Raw genomic sequence first — 18,112 nt, forward strand, 5'->3', positions numbered from 1 at the left:
TGCCGGAGGATGAAGTGAAGGGCTAAGTTGACTGCATCATCTACAGACCTGTTGGTCAGTAGATGTCTCTCCTGTTTTGCCTTGAAGTCATTTAAAAGATTAGAATCGGTTCTAAGAGGAAGCAGTTTGTATTCTAGCAGACATGTCAAATTCAAAAACACATTTTCTGAAAGGTTCCCCCTAATGAAGTAGGCCAATCGTTGTCAGGGCGTCCTGGATGGAGAGGGAAACCAGGGCATATCTTTCCTGTCCAGCCAATAGGTAGTCTCCCCCAAAGCAATTATTACCCATAAATCAGTTCTGTTCAGCAGCAAGTAAACGTTCAAGGCCTTGTATCAGGTTAATTTACAATCTAAGTTACAAACATCATCATCTATAAATAAATAACTCAGAAGCACATAGGAAGTTATAATTTCTATTCATGAAATTATTTGAATTGATTAAGTACTTATACACTCCTTTAACCCTTCATGCAATTTATTCCACAATTTCCCACATTCACAGAAGTAAACATTTGTTTGTTGATTATTCACACAGTTTTACTTTAGAAATCCTTCTCCCCTGTAATGTTTGATTTTGTGACCATATTTCAAATTTACCAGGACATACTCCTTCAAGCTTTAACCCAACAAATAGAATTTGTATTGTTTATTTCTTTATCACGTTCCCTCTGTTGAAGTAACCCAGCCCACTCAAAATGTATGAAACAGGTTCCACATAATTGTATTTTGTTAGTTGAAAGCAAAAAGTTGAGTTAATCTTACCTTATGACGTTATGGTTAATGGAATAAATTAATTTAGTTTCACAAGTAAATTTTTTTTATGTGTTAGCTGGAAACGAAATGTAAAGTCAAAAGATATCCAATCAAACCTATTCATATGTTCTCCCTCAGGTGCTTTCTCTGAGGTTTCCTTTGGAGGACGTCTCTCCCTTCCTGCTATATGATCTGCTGACCTTAGTTTTGCTCTCATCCAGAGCTTCATTTGTTTCTCCTGTTGGTTCTTTGGTTAGAGCCTCCTGTGTGTTATGAGACAAAAACTTCACAGCAGATTAAAATCTTTGAACATGTCAGTTGCTCTCTCTGCGAATCCAGACTGGGTGCACACCCCGACTGAAGTTAGGAGGTGAAAGGTCAGGGCATGGTTCTTCCTGTCAGTTAAACCCATGAGCTCAGTGGGGGATGATCTGATGTAAAACATCACCAAGGGCAGCGCATCTTCAGCACACTTCGTTTTTGTATTACTTTAGCCAATCGTTTTTTGATTGTGTGATTAGCTCTCTCAGCCGACCTGGTGAAAGTGTCAAGCACATCTCTACATCCTTTCGCTCTGTTGTCAGAACCCATAAAATCAATAAAAGTTTCCTTTAGGGCTTGTTGGGAACAAGAAATGTTCCAGTACCTGTTTTCATGAAAATCTTATATGTAGATAATATAATAGTCATCTTCTCACCTTTAACCAAAAATCATATCTATATTGTAACCCAGTTAGTTGCTAATTTATCGTTCGTTAACTTGTAGCCAAAGTTAGATTTGTTCAAACCATAATTTTCCATAATAATTTTTTTAAATCATCCCCAGAACAAAGTATTTGCATCATTTACCATGAAGGTGTCCAGTGTTTTGGACACCTACTTTTCAAGCGCATTGATAATTTGATTATATCTACCTAAATTAGACCTTTAGGGTCCATCCCCGTAACCTCTACCCCCAACACTAGATAAAAGTAATTTGCATATTCTGTACAACCTTAATCATACCATTATTTAGTTATTCATTCCTGTTAAACATTTGATCACAATACAATCCTTTTTTACCCAATTTATCCATTTACATTTTTTCAATCCTATGATTATTATTTCTTTTTGTTTTCTCTGAAGTCTAAAGGTTAGTCAGACAAACATTGAAACAGAAATTTAGACAAACACTTAAGACACACAACACATGCCGGCTTCTGCCTCCCCTCTTAAGGAAGTTTGCTGCCAAATCCTTTACCATCAAATTATTCAACCAGAACCCTATGGCAGAATGACAGGTTCTATTTGGTTCTGTTCCCATCTCAAAGAGAATTTAGATCCAATTTCACCTCAAGAAAATTCATAAGACATTTCAGTTTTCACCCTCTGGAATTAAAACCCAGAAAATTGTTCCAACTTGCGAGCATCTGAACACATATAGGGAACATCAACATTAGAGAAAAACTAATGAAAAACAAAACTTGGTGCACTCCAAAATGTTCATTAGTTGTCTGAACATGACTATGAATCAAAACCCAAAACAAATAATGAGCTCACAGAAACTAAAACATATCATTCGATTCATGAACCTTTCACTCATGTGGCCCACATCATTCATCATTCATACCTTGGGCCTTCATTCATTCCTGTCGCACTCTTCTCAACCACAGGTTTTCAACCCTCAAACACAATCTTTTGATTCCTATTGTTCCTGAACCCCAGAGATCTTATGTCCTAATTAATAACGTGTCAATGGACCCATTTGTCAGGCTGGTCCCAGCCACCTTTTCAGGCCTTCTTCACCTAGGAGAAAAATAAATGTTTAGGGTTATCGCTCACATCATCAGGCAATATAGTGGGACGACTCTTCATCAACCTTTCCAGAGAAATCCTGAGTATTGTGACCGGCAAAGCCTGAAAATAATTTGATCATACAATCATCCCAGTACAACAAATTAACACAAACAAGAAATCACAAACTTGGGTAGTGAAACCAGCATTTTTCTTTCTTTCACCATCTTCATTTCACAACACATAATCACATTTGTACATTGTTATTTCCATTATTATTTTATACAAAGAAGACAAAAATAAATGACATTGCAGTCTTGCTGTGTACCAGCTTATTAAGGAGTAAAACAAGATAAAAGCAAATAGATTAGATTAAACAGAATCATTTCGTTCAGAAAAAGGAAAGTATAGCCTACCTTTGTAGCATCTACAGATGCTACAAAGAGTAGGCAGTAAGGTAAGTCGTTACATTTGTTCGAATTTTAGTCCAACCTAGGTTGTAAATTGGATATAAAGAAATTAATTTCGTCACATGTGACATTGATATGTGACACATAATACTTCTACAAAAAAATAGTTAGTGCCAGTAAGGTTAAATGAGGTGAACCTAGCTTAAAGATTTCAGTCTTACAGAAGAGCATGTATGGCATTTGGGGAGTAAACTAGATTCTGAAGGGACTTTTGGGGACTAGGCTTTATTTCTAAACTGATTTTTCATGCGTGTTATTACATTTTCTTTAATCTCGTGACATACTGTAGTTACTAGCATACATAAGCCTTGCTTTCAGAGGTGAGCTGTACATTCCCGCGCATAGCGGGCACACGTTCGAGAATGGAGCAGAAGATAAAGGTGCCATTTATATCCTTTGAACACGAAGTTTTAAGGGTGTAAACTGAATAATGTTGCGTTTCTACTGTTCGTGTACACCACAGCAGCGCGCTTTTTTTCTGAAAACGGCACGTTTTTAAAACTGGTTCCAGAGTAGGATTTGTGCACAGAGATTGCACTAAAAATGTTGTCGTGTGGATGTTTCAACAAATGTATCTTTCACACATACTCATTCTAGCGTAGTTATATAAACTGTTTCATAAAGGCTAAATTTGCAGTTATGCTATGTGCATAAAACTTACTTTTGTTCAGCTTTTTTGTAATATGTGGTTAAAAACGTTTTTTAATTAAAATAGTTTGCTCTATTTCCAAATTTCAGCTTATGTGATTTTCTAAATTGTTATTAAGATCTGATATAACAGAAGGGCCTATGATGTCAGCCACAAATAGAGATGTCTATTATATTAGGAACTGAAAAATATCCTGTTCCTCACCTTTCTCTTATTATTTCTGAGAAATTTGGTTGTACTACTAGATTTACATCTGGTCAACATGTCAAGTCAATTTATTGATGGGTTTTATACCACGCTCTTTCTAATAAATTATTTTCTGTGTTCTAGATGCAGTTTGATCATTGAACTTTGGCTACAACTGTGGATGAAGTGGAGTTGTAAGTTCTGCAGTTTTGCTACTTACAATGAAAGAACAATAGTAAGCCATTACAAAAGAAGTCATGAACGTGGAAGGCGGGGCTTGAGTTGCATTTACCCCAACTGTCTAACTTTGCTCCATTCACACATGGAATTTGCTAAACATATCAAAGAACATAAAAAAGGATTAAATTTAGTTGCTAAACTACGTTGTGAGCTTTGCACTTTTTCAGCAGCAACAAACATTAAACAATATTTTCTTCATTTAAAGAGACATTTGAGGACCCAAGAGACTGTAAATTGTCCATTTGTGGGGTGTTCTTTCAAGTCAAGGGTATTCTCAACTTTTACTGCCCACAAGAGTCGATATCATCACACTGCTACATTTGTTGATTTTAAATCTGATCTGGTTATACAGTGTTGCACTAAAGACTCTGTAAATGATGAGGAGGAAGACTTATCTAATTCATTGTCATCAGATTTATTGTTCCCTGAATCTGAACTTTATTTAGCGCATAGTTCAGTTCAGCGCCGGCTTGCGTCACTTTTAGTTCGTCTGCAAGCAGTACTTCATGTGTCACAGTCAGCAATTCAAGAAATTGTTGATGAATTATTTGATGTTGGCAAATGTGCAGAACAAATTACAAGACACACAATAGAAAATATTTTGAAGGAGCATAATTGTGCATCTGAGGAATTGGCAGCATCATTGACTGAAACATTACAAACTGCAAATCCACTGTCTTTACTTTCAAGAGAAGGGCCTCTTGGTACACAATTCAAAAGGCAGTCGTTTTATAGAAAGAAATTTACTGTCATTGAACCTGTAGAATATATTTTGAGCCGACATAAAAGGTCTCATACTTTTGTTTATGTTCCTGTTGTAAAAGTACTTGCTGAAATTCTCAAAAGAGATGAGGTACTTCATGAATTAAGGTTAGACAGACCAGTTGAACAGTCTGAACAATACAGGTCATGTCTTGATGGTGACTACTTTAAAAAAAATTAAATTATTTCACATGCAGATATTAGATTATGCATAGTTTTGTACATTGATGATTTTGAAATTTGTAACCCTTTGGGCACATCCAGAAAAAAACACAAAGTCTGTGGTGTATATTGGGTTCCTGCAAATTTGCCAAGAAGATACAGGTCATCACTGTCATCAATCTACCTAGCTTTACTGTGCAGGACTGAGCATGTCAAGATTTATGGCTATGATAGCATTTTGGAGCCACTGATACAGGATATTCTCTATCTAGAAACAGTTGGTGTATTTGTTGAGAAACTTGGTTGTAACGTGAAAGGCACCATTTTGTTTGTGGCTGCAGACAATTTAGCTGCACACTCCCTAGGGGGATTTCAAGAATCCTTTAATGTGGACAAATTTTGTAGATTTTGTCTGGGTAATCGGGAAGATGTACAGACTTGTGATGTCAGAAATGGAAACTTTGTTTTACGAACACCCGAATAGCATGATGAAGCTGTAAATGTACTCAAGCAGAGTGAACTTCTATCTGTTGACGGTGTGAAACGAGAATGTCCTCTTAATAGATTGACAGGTTTTCATGCATCCCAAGGATTTCCACCAGACTTCTTACATGATGTCCTAGAAGGCATTGTACCTATAGAGTTAAGTCTGTGCCTTGCAGATTTCATTTCTAAGAAGTATTTCACATTGGAGGAACTTAACAGTGAAATACAAGGATTTCCTTTAAAGTTCTCGGACAAGACTAACTGCCCTCAGAAAGTTCCATCAACTTTCCAGCGGAATAGAACCCTTGGTGGAAATGGACATGAAAACTGGAGTCTTGTGCGTTTTCTTCCTCTTATTATTGGTCATCGTATTCCAGAAGGGGATCAGACTTGGGAATTAGTCCTTGAGCTCAAAGACTTGGTGGAATTATTGTCAACTCCATATTTTACTTCAGACTCACTGTGTTATTTACAAGCAAAAATATCTGACCACAGACAGCTGCTTCAGTCAAATTTCCCAGAAAACAAGTTGCGTCCCAAACATCACTTCATTGAACATTATCCCTACCTTATTCAAAAGTTTGGACCTCCAACTGAGTGTTGGACAATCAGGTTTGAGGCAAAACACTCTTTCTTTAAAAAGACTGTTCGGGATGTCAACAACTTTAAAAATATTCTGCTTACCCTTGCCTCAAGGCACCAGCTTATGTTGGCGCATTATCTTGAAATGCCAACCATTTTTAAGCCAGAGACTGAGACTGCAAAGGTCACTTATGTGTCCCTCCAAGTCATAGATGCTGCTGCAAGACAAGCTATTTTGAAAAGATTCACAAATGTTCACTCAGTAGGACTGACCCCACATGTTTTTCTAAATGGAACAAAGTTTTCAAAAGGAATGATTGTTTTAGCTGGGAGTACAAGTGGACTGCCTGATTTCAGAAGAATCTTGGAAATATGCATTGTGTTGGCTGATCAAGTTGGCTTCATTGTTGAACCTTTTACAGCATACTATGTACAACTTGTGAAGAAAACTACTGTTGAGTGTCTGTTGGTGAAACCAGAGGATCTTAATGACTACATGCCGCTGGTGTCATACTTTATTCGAGGCTGTTTTCTGGTCACTCCCAAGACCTTCTTACTGAAATAAACTGTAAGTAGTTAACATTTATCTTAGATTTAACTGAAATGTAGCGAATATTAAGGAAAAACTAGACCAAAACTATTTCCTTCCCCCTAGAGGACTTAGCTATTTCATTCCACTGTGCTCCTTGGCTGTTTCGCTATTTTTATGCCACTGTAACTGAGATGTACTATGTTTGTGTTATTGTCCGTTTTTCACTGTGACCGTAATGTTTTTTTTGTCATGTACAACGCTTTGAATGTCTTGTTACTGAAAAGCGCTATATAAATAAACTTACCTTACCATACCAACACAAATAACAGGGTTAAGCAGTTTTGAAAATAACTAATTGCAATAATGTTGATTGATACAGTAAGTAGAAGATTTCTGTTTGGGATAACAATTTTTGCAGCTCTAATTTTAAAAGAAAATACAATGTGCTGAACTCCACCAAACAATTTTCAGTCTCTAAAATATACATTTTAGGCAAACATCCATGAAATATGACAGTATTACATGTGGAACTGTATAGGGACACATTTTGTCTTTATGAAAAATTTCAGCACCCATGATCATAAAATTGCAGTAGGTCATATTGCAGCTTGTAAAATAAAAATCCAGTTGCTTACCCTAATTTGTATGACTGCGTCTTATCAGAATCATAGATACATGTTCAGTCCTTTTATTTGGGGAAATTGTAAGATACAATGTAATTTATAACAGCAGTGCCAGACATTTTATTTATGTAAAGACTGACTGTCTGAAATGTTTAAAATAACATGTTAATTTGCTCTTTATTTCAGTCTCTTTCTCAGGGTGCAATACTTGAAAATAAGACTTTTTCAGCTCCTTTGCATCTTACATTCAGTCAATTTGAAATTTCAAGAAGTAAATGAAACTAAAGCTGTAGTTTGTAAATGTTAAAGCAGTGAATTGCTCAATTGTTTTTCTAGATGCACACTTCTTGAATTAAATATTAAAATACTGAGTTATTTTCTACAAGTTACTTAGATTAATAATTGTAAATACCATTAAATCAGCTTATAACAGAATAAGTCCAGCTCTCCTTTTACTGAGAATTCCTTAAAAAAATCAAGTGGAACTATCATCTCTCTTACAACTTAATTAATCTCATCTTGTGAGGCACGTGTCCTGTTAAAGTACACGCTTCAGCATCTGGCAGCCTCATACAAACTACCCCTCACTGGTAAAAGTTTGTTTGTATTCAGGGCCAGGGCTTTGTGATGTATTGGGGGTGGGGTAACCCATTGTTTCTACTGATATTTTTACACTTCTAATGCTTTCTTTGCTCCTATTTTTAGGTCAAAGACCACAATGCTTCTGCGAGTCATTGTGTCCGAAAAAGAGATCAGACGTCTTGCAGTTTAGGACATCCCTGGAAACATTGAGGAACTGAACCAGGTACTGCAAACCAGCCTTGGTCTGAGAGGGGGATTTATCTTACAGTTTGAGGATCCAGATTTCAACAATCAGTTGTGCAACCTAACAGACATCAAAGACCTTCCTAAGGAGCGAGCGACTGTAAAAGTAATATTCACAGCAGATGACTCTTCAGATTCTACTCTGGACACATGCAGCCTTCCTTCTGTCAGTAGTGGGGATATTGTTGAATGGCCTGATCCCTTCCCAATTCCCCATTTTTCACATGATGTGGAACTGCAATTAAATGAGGCAAATAATAGATACACTAAAGATGGATCTGTGATGGTTATTTCCAAAGGTTTAAAAACTGACATCCTTGACACACTTGCAGACATCATGTCAAAAATCAGTGTGTATCCTGAGAGGCAGCACTATGAAAGAGTGGCCAGAGCACTGGTAGAGAAGCATCCCTGTCTGCGAGATCCAGGTTCTGAAAAGGGGTGGTACTCATGGTTTCACAGCCTGAAGTTTAAACTTGGAAACTACCGGCAAAAGTTAAGTGCAGCAGGATGTTCTGAAGTGGTCATAAACAAAAGAAAAGGAGAAGGTTTGAAAGGACAAAATGTCAAGAGGTCAAAGAAGGGGGAGGTGAACTACTGTCCTGATCCACCAGAAGGACAAAATCTTGAAAACATGGAGGAGAAACGGAAAATAATGGAGTCTGAAATGCGGAAAAAAGATCCTGATCACCAATTCGTAGAGGATCTGATGGTTTTCCCAACGTAGAAAAGAGATTGTTGGAGATCAACCACTCATCGCAGAGGTCCTTTCCCGATGGCCAGCTCTGTTCAATGAGAGACAGGTAACTGAACAACTGTGGAGTAGTTGCACAAATAGACGTAATTCGTATGTCTCCCACAGTGTACTGTGTCCTGTTGAGAAATGTGTTGAATTATATTTTGTTTACTCCTCAGATAAAGGCAGAATTCAAAAGAATTGTCAACACTGATCTTCTGCAGTCTTTTCTTGATGGGCTTGACAGCTTGGTCCCAAGACTGCTAGAATTATACAAATCAGCAGCGAGGTCTGGAAAGAAGCAGGCCCTTAAACGCATTTTGGACTGCCTTATGAGGGATGTAAGTGGATAAACGGATGACTAGAAATGTAGACACCATTCCTTCTTTTAAGCTTTTGATTTTACAGCAAGCTTTTTTGTGTTGTAGGACACAACTGAGAGGAGAAGGGCTGCTGCTCTACTTGGTCTGCCACAATACATATCAGGCGAAGATCCAGGAAATGTCATCAGGATATGTGATGTAAGGGTATAGAAAATGTAAAATGCAGAACTGTGTGTGTATATACACTGTCAGTTTCATTTTTTTCAAATTATTTTATTATTTTGCAGAGGAGCTGTGTGTATGCTTGCTCATACACGTTTGCAGAGGCTAGAGTGGTGCATTTATATTGCAGTCAGTGTTTTACCTGTTGTAAATGGCTCACAGCATGCTTAGTTTGTATAAACAGAGCATATTGCAATCCCAGAAACAATGATAACAGATTTGAGATGAAGCAAATATACATACAGTGGCGTGAAAAAGTGCTTGCCCCCTTCCTGATTTCTTACTTTTTTTCTTGCATGTTTGTCACACTTAAGTGTTACATCAAACAAACGTAAATATTAGTCCAAGAGCCCCCCCACCCGAATAAGAAATCAGGAAGGATTTTTCACACCACTTTATATGACGAGGACTTTAGATCAACACAGCTTTACAACTTCACAGCTCTGTATATAGACCTTGAGGTAATGGTGTCTTGTAGTTGCTGACAAAAATGGTTACACATTATTTCTGGTTTCCCCAGGTTCACATTGAGATTCTGGAAGAAGCCATGAAGGGGATGCAACTTGGCCTCCTGATAGGTTGTGAGAGTGGTGAACCAGGTGCTATCCCACGCGAGGTCTTTGATGTGGCAGTTATTGTTGATGAGACCATTGTTCTTCACAAAATTAAAGATGTTGTAGTTGCATTTTCATTGCTTATGGGTGTAATCTATTGCATGAATCTTGAGTATCCGTATGCTATGAAGTATACATTTGAGTTTCTTCAGAGAGTAGTTATGAAGATCAAACCAGACCAAGCTTCAGCCAGAGTCCATGGACTAAGGAACAAAATACTGAGGTACAAACTGTAACATCTGTCTGCGCTGACAGTCTTAATTTTGTTTGACTAATAAGTTATAGTAAGTTTTCTTTCTTCAGACAGACTTGCTTTATTTTGTATGTTGTATGTTATTTAAAAGTTCAATGCACTTTAAAATGTTGGCAAACTCTGCACAGTTGAAACTGTTTTTGAATGGTAGGAGACAGTTCTATTCAGTCATATGATTTTTCATCACATTTTCAAAATGTTCAAAAAACCAAACTGTTCATGTATTTGGTACATTAAAAAAGAAATTCATGGAGATATAATATCTATCTATATATATATAGACATATATATATATATATATATATATATATATATATATATATATATATATATATATATATATATATATAGATATATAGATATTAGATCTATATATATAGATATATATATATTTCTATTTATATAAATATATTTAGATATATACGTTTCTTTTATTAGTCAGACAAGTACTGACTACAACATGGCAGGTTCTTCATCCCCATGGTTCAATTTTGTTTACTTTTCCAGATAGGCCTCATATATTTTAATAATTTTCTGTACAAACAGAAGTAAGTTGTAAATGAAGGTGGTATTCAAATAAATTATGTAAAAATGTTTTTTGAAGTTTCGTTATTTGTGATAGTTGAATTCAGTGTTTTCTTAGGAATCTGCTAAGCTTGCCATTATAAGTTCAGACCAGTAATGAAAATAGAAAATGGTAGTTAACTGGAATTTCAAATTCAAGTTCAATTGCTGCCTTATAAACACGAGTTAAAGTAACGTAAAGAGGTAAGCAGTATAGAAAGATTTATTCTGTGTGACTGTGTTGTGTGTGTATGGAGGACTAAGCATTTTAATAGAATCAGCAGGATTCTGCTAGTCCTGTGTTTTCTTTTGCCCAGATTAAAACTACGTACTGGTGACTTTGGAGATTCAGGTCGGATTTCATTCCAGAAAATTAACACCGCTGCGAATTAGTCGCAGTAGAAGGGCGTGTTAATGTCCTCTCCTTAAAGTCTCATGCCAGTGACCTTTTATCTGGGACATTTATACTACAATTAAACTAACATAAAACATAATGGGGAAGAAACAAAGTAAACTAATTGACTTAGAATGGGAGGTAAAGTTTATGGAGAACTATGTAAAAGGAGCAGGTATGATCTGTCATAGATGGAATAAAAAATAAAAAACATGGGTTTTTGGGCAAATTAGATACAAAGGATGTCTTAAAATTACAAGGGGATCTAAAATTAGAAATAATGAAAACTAAAAAGAGAAAAATAACAAAGAACAATGGGGAAGGGACAGAGAAAAAGCTCTGATTTAACAGAAATATGTACACGATGGCATAAAAATACGGATTTTCAGGTAACTTAATTATCACTGAAATCCTAAAACTACACGGGGATCTTAAACTGGAGATTATGCATTCAAAAGATTCAAGAGACAATAAAAAACCTTGCCAGATTATAATTTCAAAGGGGACTTTTCAGTCCCTGAGTGCACACAGTTGATTAACAGATTAAAACAAAAAGATGAATTAAAAAAAAAACAATAAGAGCAGCCTTTAACTGACATAGCCATAATACTGAGGCCTTAAGAAAAGCACAGGAAAAAACTTTCAGCTTAACTGAAAACAAATAAAGGGGGGTGGACCGCCACCCATCCCAGTTTAGAATACCAAGGTAGCCCCAAATTATAAAGACTAAGAGGTGGTTTTAGAGGACGTGGTAAAAGAAGTTAAAAGAGGAGGTGACAATGTGGACAACATGGAAACTGTCCAACTGGACAACCCAGTGAACAATGACTAGAGAAGAGAGAACAGAATGTTGTTAAAGAAGTAATCTGAGAGTAAAAGATTTTGTAGGCAAGCATTAGTGAGAAACAGGTGCTTTAAAAATCATTCTATGGTGTTATACTACCAACAATATCATGATAAAATGCAAAAGATTCATTTTACAGGGAAATAATTCCATATTTGGCTCAGATTGTGTGCATTCTTGATTTTTCCTCTTTGAGAGAAGTTAAATTTCAGCTCTGTGAAACGACCTTGACAAAGAGATGCAGCTGCCTGAGAACAAAGATAAAACTTCTGCAAACAGCAGAAGCCTGTCTCTGCTGAAAGGTCTGAAAAAAAAAAAAAGAAATTGTAACTCTACCCTGCATGTGTCAAACTCAAGGTCCGCAGAAGTTTAGTGATTCTTTGAAGTAGAGCCTTTTAATATGGTGATTGTGTGCTTGAATGTTATTTTGTCAATCAATAAGCAGTTTTGTCTACATTCTGCCTTTTGAAAATGTTTTGAATCTTGCTCTTTATGTATAAAAAAAAAAAGAAAAGAAAAATTGGCTAAAGTCTGCAGACACAAAATGAACCTGGATTGAAGCTCTAACTATGTTTATTTAATTTGAGATCTTCTCCAAATGCAACAGTATATGTCAGTCTACATGAGATACTAACAACTTCACCTACTGGTATAATATAAAGATCTGAGTGAATATGTGAAACAAACAATGATGAAAGTTTTTCAACAGGTAATGCTCATCCAGAAGGAAGACAATGTTTCTAGGAAATGCAGCTCATTCATTAACAATCAATTTTTCTCCTATAGGTGGAAGTTTTGCTGACTAATCATAGGCTGGATCTATGAAACATTATGAGCACAGACCAAATGACCAAGGTTCTGACTGACTTATGAACCTCACTGACCTGACAATGATAACATGACACCCAACAGATAACACCTTTAAGGTGGACCCACTAAGACCACCTTATTGATTCTTGGTGAATAAAAAAGAATTGAAGCATTCAAAACAGACCTTGTGGAAACAAAAGGGGTTATGAGGAAAAAATGTGCATTTTAAGAATAATAGAAGTCAAATAATGTTCAAATTTTTGCAAATAAAATGACTCTGACAGAGAAATAAGTAAGTAGTGTGTGAATGTGTGTGAATGGGAATGACTGATTTCATTGTAATGCATCTTTGAGGGACCTTAAAAGCGCTAATAAAGGTCTGATGTTCTGATGATCTTTGCCAAATTTATATCTTAATAAGGTTTCCAGAATCTTTTTCGAAAAATCATATAAAGATGGCAAAGGTTCAACCTGTATTGAAAATACTGATAACCATAAGAAAGTTCATAGATCCGTCTTCAATTTTTCATAATTATTTTACAAACAGGTTATTTAAACTTTCATGTGGCCAAATGTCTGTATTTGACTTTCTGTTTTTGTGAAATAAATGTCTGTTTCATGTTATGTGACAATTAGAGTCTTCAACAGTACCATAATAATATTAGGTCAGTTCTCTATGGTAAAACAAAAAGATTTTAACAGATGTTTAGACTTTTTCCAGTCAGGTTCAAAATGATCAAATTACACTCAAACTTAACATAAGATGAAATGAACCTTAACAGAATTACTGGACTGGACTGAAATAGAGAAAACTTGAGTTAATTGAAACAAACTTTAGTTACTTGAACTAAATACAAAGCCGACTGAAACTGTACGGTGTATCTATAAAACTGGGTAAGACAAACTAAGATTATAAGATATAATATGCCCTTCATTTTTTGTGTTCATCAGTGAGTGAGTTTTTATTTTTAATTTTTAATAAGAACTAAACCAAGCATTATTTATAATAATAGCAACTACCAAAAATATTGATCTCATTTTTAAATGTAATAAGGACTTACTTTATAAAATATGATAAAAAAGAATAATAAGACTCCTCCTAAGCCTCCCTGGTAAGGCCTACGCCAGGGTATTGGAGAGGAGAGTCCGACCGATAGTCGAACCTCGGCTTCAGGAGGAGCAGTGTGGTTTTCGTCCCGGCCGTGGAACACTGGACCAGCTCTATACCCTCTACAGGGTGCTCGAGGGATCATGGGAGTTTGCCCAACCGGTTCACATGTGTTTTGTGGACCTGGAGAAGGCATTCGACTGTGTCCCTCGTGATGCCCTGTGGGGGGTGCTCCAGGAGTATGGAATCGGGAGCCCTTTACTAGGGGCCATCCGGTCCCTGTACGAGCGGAGCAGGAGTTTGGTCCGCATTGCCGGCACTAAGTCGGACCTGTTCCCGGTGCATGTTGGACTCCGGCAGGGCTGCCCTTTGTCACCGGTCCTGTTCATAACTTTTATGGACAGGATTTCTAGACGCAGCCAAGGGCCGGAGGGGGTCGGGTTTGGGGACCAGTGGATTTCGTCTCTTCTTTTTGCAGATGACGTGGTCCTGCTGGCCCCCTCTAGCCAAGACCTACAGCATGCGCTGTGGCGGTTCGCAGCCGAGTGTGAAGCGGCTGGGATGAGGATCAGCTCCTCCAAGTCCGAGGCCATGGTACTCGACCGGAAAAGGGTTGCTTGTCCTCTTCAGGTTGGAGGGGAGTTCCTGCCTCAAGTGGAGGAGTTTAAGTATCTCGGGGTCTTGTTCACGAGTGAGGGAAGAATGGAGCGGGAGATCGACAGACGGATCGGTGCGGCTGCCACAGTAATGGGGGCGCTGTGCCGGTCCGTTGTGGTGAAGAGAGAGCTGAGCCGAAAAGCAAAGCTCTCAATTTACTGGTCGGTCTACGTTCCTACCCTCACTTATGGCCATGAACTTTGGGTCATGACCGAAAGAACGAGATCCCGGATACAAGCGGCTGAAATGAGCTTCCTCCGTAGGGTGGCCGGGCACTCCCTTAGAGATAGGGTGAGGAGCTCGGCCATCCGGGAGGGGCTCGGAGTAGAGCCGCTGCTCCTCCACATCGAGAGGAGCCAGTTGAGGTGGCTCGGGCATCTATACCGGATGCCTCCTGGACGCCTTCCTTGGGAGGTGTTCCAGGCACGTCCCACCGGGAGGAGGCCCAGGGGACGGCCCAGGACACGCTGGAGGGACTATGTCTCTCGGCTGGCCTGGGAACGCCTTGGGCTCCCCCTGGAGGAACTGGAGGAGGTGTCTGGAGAGAGGGATGTCTGGGCGTCTCTGTTGAGTCTGCTGCCCCCGCGACCCGGTCCCGGATAAAGCGGAAGACGACGAGGACGAGAATAATAAGAATTTGGAAAAACAGAGGCTTTAAACCTCTGCAGGAACAGCACTGACACTGTCGAAAGTGGATCCTAATACAGGAATCTGGAAGCTCACTCTAGGGTAGACAGTCAAAGTTCATCCAAGGACACATTTAGATGAGGCAGAGGGACAATTACAGGGCTTAGCTGAGAGCAAAGAGAGCAACATGTATCCTGCCCTAGCTGCTGTCCCACCTGAACTGTGGTCCCAATCATCAACTGATGTAGGGCTTATAAAGGGGTTCCCACCATACAAGGTTAAACTAATATCTGAAAAAAGGCTATCAGTCCGCCAATACCCCTTCAAGCCAGAAGCTAAAGAAGGTATTAAGCCAGTAATACAAGATATGTTGAAGTCAGGAATATTAAGAGAAGCACCTGACGCTACATGCAAGGCATATCACACTGACATCGCTATTATTATCACAGCCAAACATAACTCTAAAAAGATGTGCCCTTCAAATCCAAGTACTCTAATACCTACTGCAGAAGATGGAAAACCACATTCTTATAAAGCAAAAGTTGAAGAAGACACCAAACCCAGACAAGACATTTCTCAAACCCTTATACCAGATTCATGTGTTGTGTTTGTAGATGGCTCAGCATCTAAAGATGAATATGGAAAGAATAGAGTTGGTTATGCAGTAACAACCATCGATAGGATAATAGAAGCTAAATCTCTACCCAATACATGCTCAGCCCAAACAGCAGAATTATATGCTGTAGTAAGAGCATGTGAATTACATGAGGGACAAATACTTACTATATACACAGACAGCCAATACGTTTTCAGATCAGTACATCACCATGCTAAGATTTGGCAAAATAGAGGTTTTAAAACATCATCAGGGACAGAACTAACTCATTTCAACCTATTAAAGAGAAAATGTCAGATCTGCTATTTATAGACACAGACGTGCTGAAAGACGCCCAACAGTCAGCACCCAAGACAGAAATAAAGGCCTGGCTAAAGAGAGGAGCACAGAAAAAAGATGACATCTATCAGATAGAAGATAAACCAATCCTCCCAAAACATTTATACAACACAGCGGCTACAGTGACACATTGGGAAGACCCACGTGTCAAGGGGGGAATATGTCACATCTGGTAAAGCATTAATGCTACACTATAAATTTTTCTGACTATGCAAAGAATTTTTGCAGATCATGCATAATTTGTTGCAAACACAGGGGAAGAAATATTGCCTAGTTGTAATAGATGAACCTAGTGACACATTTCTTCCTCACATATGGTATCCCACAGATTATAAGGTCAGATAATGGAACTCATTTTGTAAATAGTGTAATAGAACTAAGTTCTAGAGCATTAGGGTTTCAGTTAAAGATTAAGGAAAACAATGGAAGAAACAGGGAGGCCATGGCCCGAATGCCTATCCCTGGTTAAATTATGGATGAGAATAACTCTAAATCAAACTGGTCTTACTCCATTTGCCACCTACTGTACATCATTGTATAACTCCACCCACTGTGTTCTGAGCCTGAGATCACGTGGCACCAAGTTGCTGATGTGAATTTGTATTCTCAAAGAAATAGTACATGGCAGACCGTTTTCTCTGCCCTCTGACATGAATGAAATAGAGAAAGCACAACAGGAACCTTCATTAGCTGAGTGGATGAATAAAATGTTGCAGACAAAAGAAGAACAAATGTCCAGTGGTCTGCCGATAATCTCTGCTCCTATCCCACAGAATGACCTGAGGCCTGGAGACCTGGTCCTGATTAAGACACTCCACCGGAAAGATTGGAGCACTCCTCGGTGGAAAGGGCCGTTTCAAGTACTCCTGACAACGCCCACAGCTCTGAAAATAGCAGAGAGGCCTTCTTGGATCCATAAAAGCCACTGTAAGCCAGTTTTGCCGTTACAGGAGCCAGATCAACCGACGGGGTAGCAGAAGGAAGTCCGGGTTCAAAGGAGTTGGAGGACCCCTATGGCCCAGCGTCTCAAACCGGTGAAGAAAACAGCTGATCTGCGCCCAATTATAAAATGGCTCTCTGTAACATGTGGACAGGACTGATAAGCCTGAGCTTAATTCTGGTAGCAGGACTCTTTCTCTATCTAAAGCAGGATCCACAGGAGGTGATACCGAACCAGAAGAGATGGACATCAGACGGGACCCATCTCAGACCACTGACGGAAGGACATGACACACACCCATTTCTGCAAAATTACTGGTATCATTATGTGTATGACACAGCTAAAACTCAAAATAAAACTGATTGTTATGTGTGTTCTATAATGCCTGTGCATTCCCAAGGCCCCACCATATATGTCAAAGCTATGAACCTCACCGAGACAAGTTGCGCCATATCAATGGGCCTGATAGGATATACAAATAAAAAGTTCTTTCTTATGCCAGACCAATCTTTCAGTAACCAGAGATTAAATTATAGTTGTGACCCAGAAAACTGCACTTGCGACAGAAAACAATGGCAACCTCTCAACATTACAGGGAAATCAGAACCATTCAAAGCATATGTAACAGACCCCGGAAACCATCGACACTGCATAAGACAAAATATTACAGGGAATCATACTCATTTTGTAGGGAATACTACGAAATGTAACTACTTCTACACTTACAGGAATAATCCCGGAAACGGCACATACTGGATAGAAGGGGTGGCATGGTTATGTGATAATAACGCTTATGTACTTCCACCCAGTTGGTATGGTGTATGTGCCCCAGTTTTCACATCAGATCACACTGTGGTACTTAGTAAGCAGACTATAGTTATACCACATAGGAGATCAAAAAGGGAAATAGATGTTAAATCACATGACCCCATTTGGGGAACTAATGTCCCAGATGAATTTAAACTTTGGTCTAAAGATGATAAAACATTATTATCTCTCTTACCCTGGTTAGGTGTGGGCA

At 38.4% G+C, this 18,112-nt stretch overlaps 1 long non-coding RNA gene across 2 annotated transcripts; it reads left to right on the plus strand.

Moving 5' to 3' along the window:
• The first annotated feature begins 3,975 nt into the window (after positions 1-3,975).
• On the plus strand, positions 3,976-10,428 carry LOC124870522. 2 transcript variants are annotated; one of them, XR_007038795.1, is made up of 5 exons: positions 3,976-4,026; positions 7,925-8,847; positions 8,960-9,121; positions 9,209-9,301; positions 9,846-10,428. It is a non-coding gene; the product is annotated as an uncharacterized LOC124870522 (long non-coding RNA). The 2 variants fall into 2 exon arrangements; XR_007038794.1 differs by lacking the exon at positions 3,976-4,026 and adding an exon at positions 6,528-6,632.
• The last annotated feature ends 7,684 nt before the right edge of the window (positions 10,429-18,112 follow it).

Source organism: Girardinichthys multiradiatus, chromosome 6, assembly GCF_021462225.1.
Source record: "Girardinichthys multiradiatus isolate DD_20200921_A chromosome 6, DD_fGirMul_XY1, whole genome shotgun sequence".
NCBI lineage: Eukaryota > Metazoa > Chordata > Actinopteri > Cyprinodontiformes > Goodeidae > Girardinichthys > Girardinichthys multiradiatus.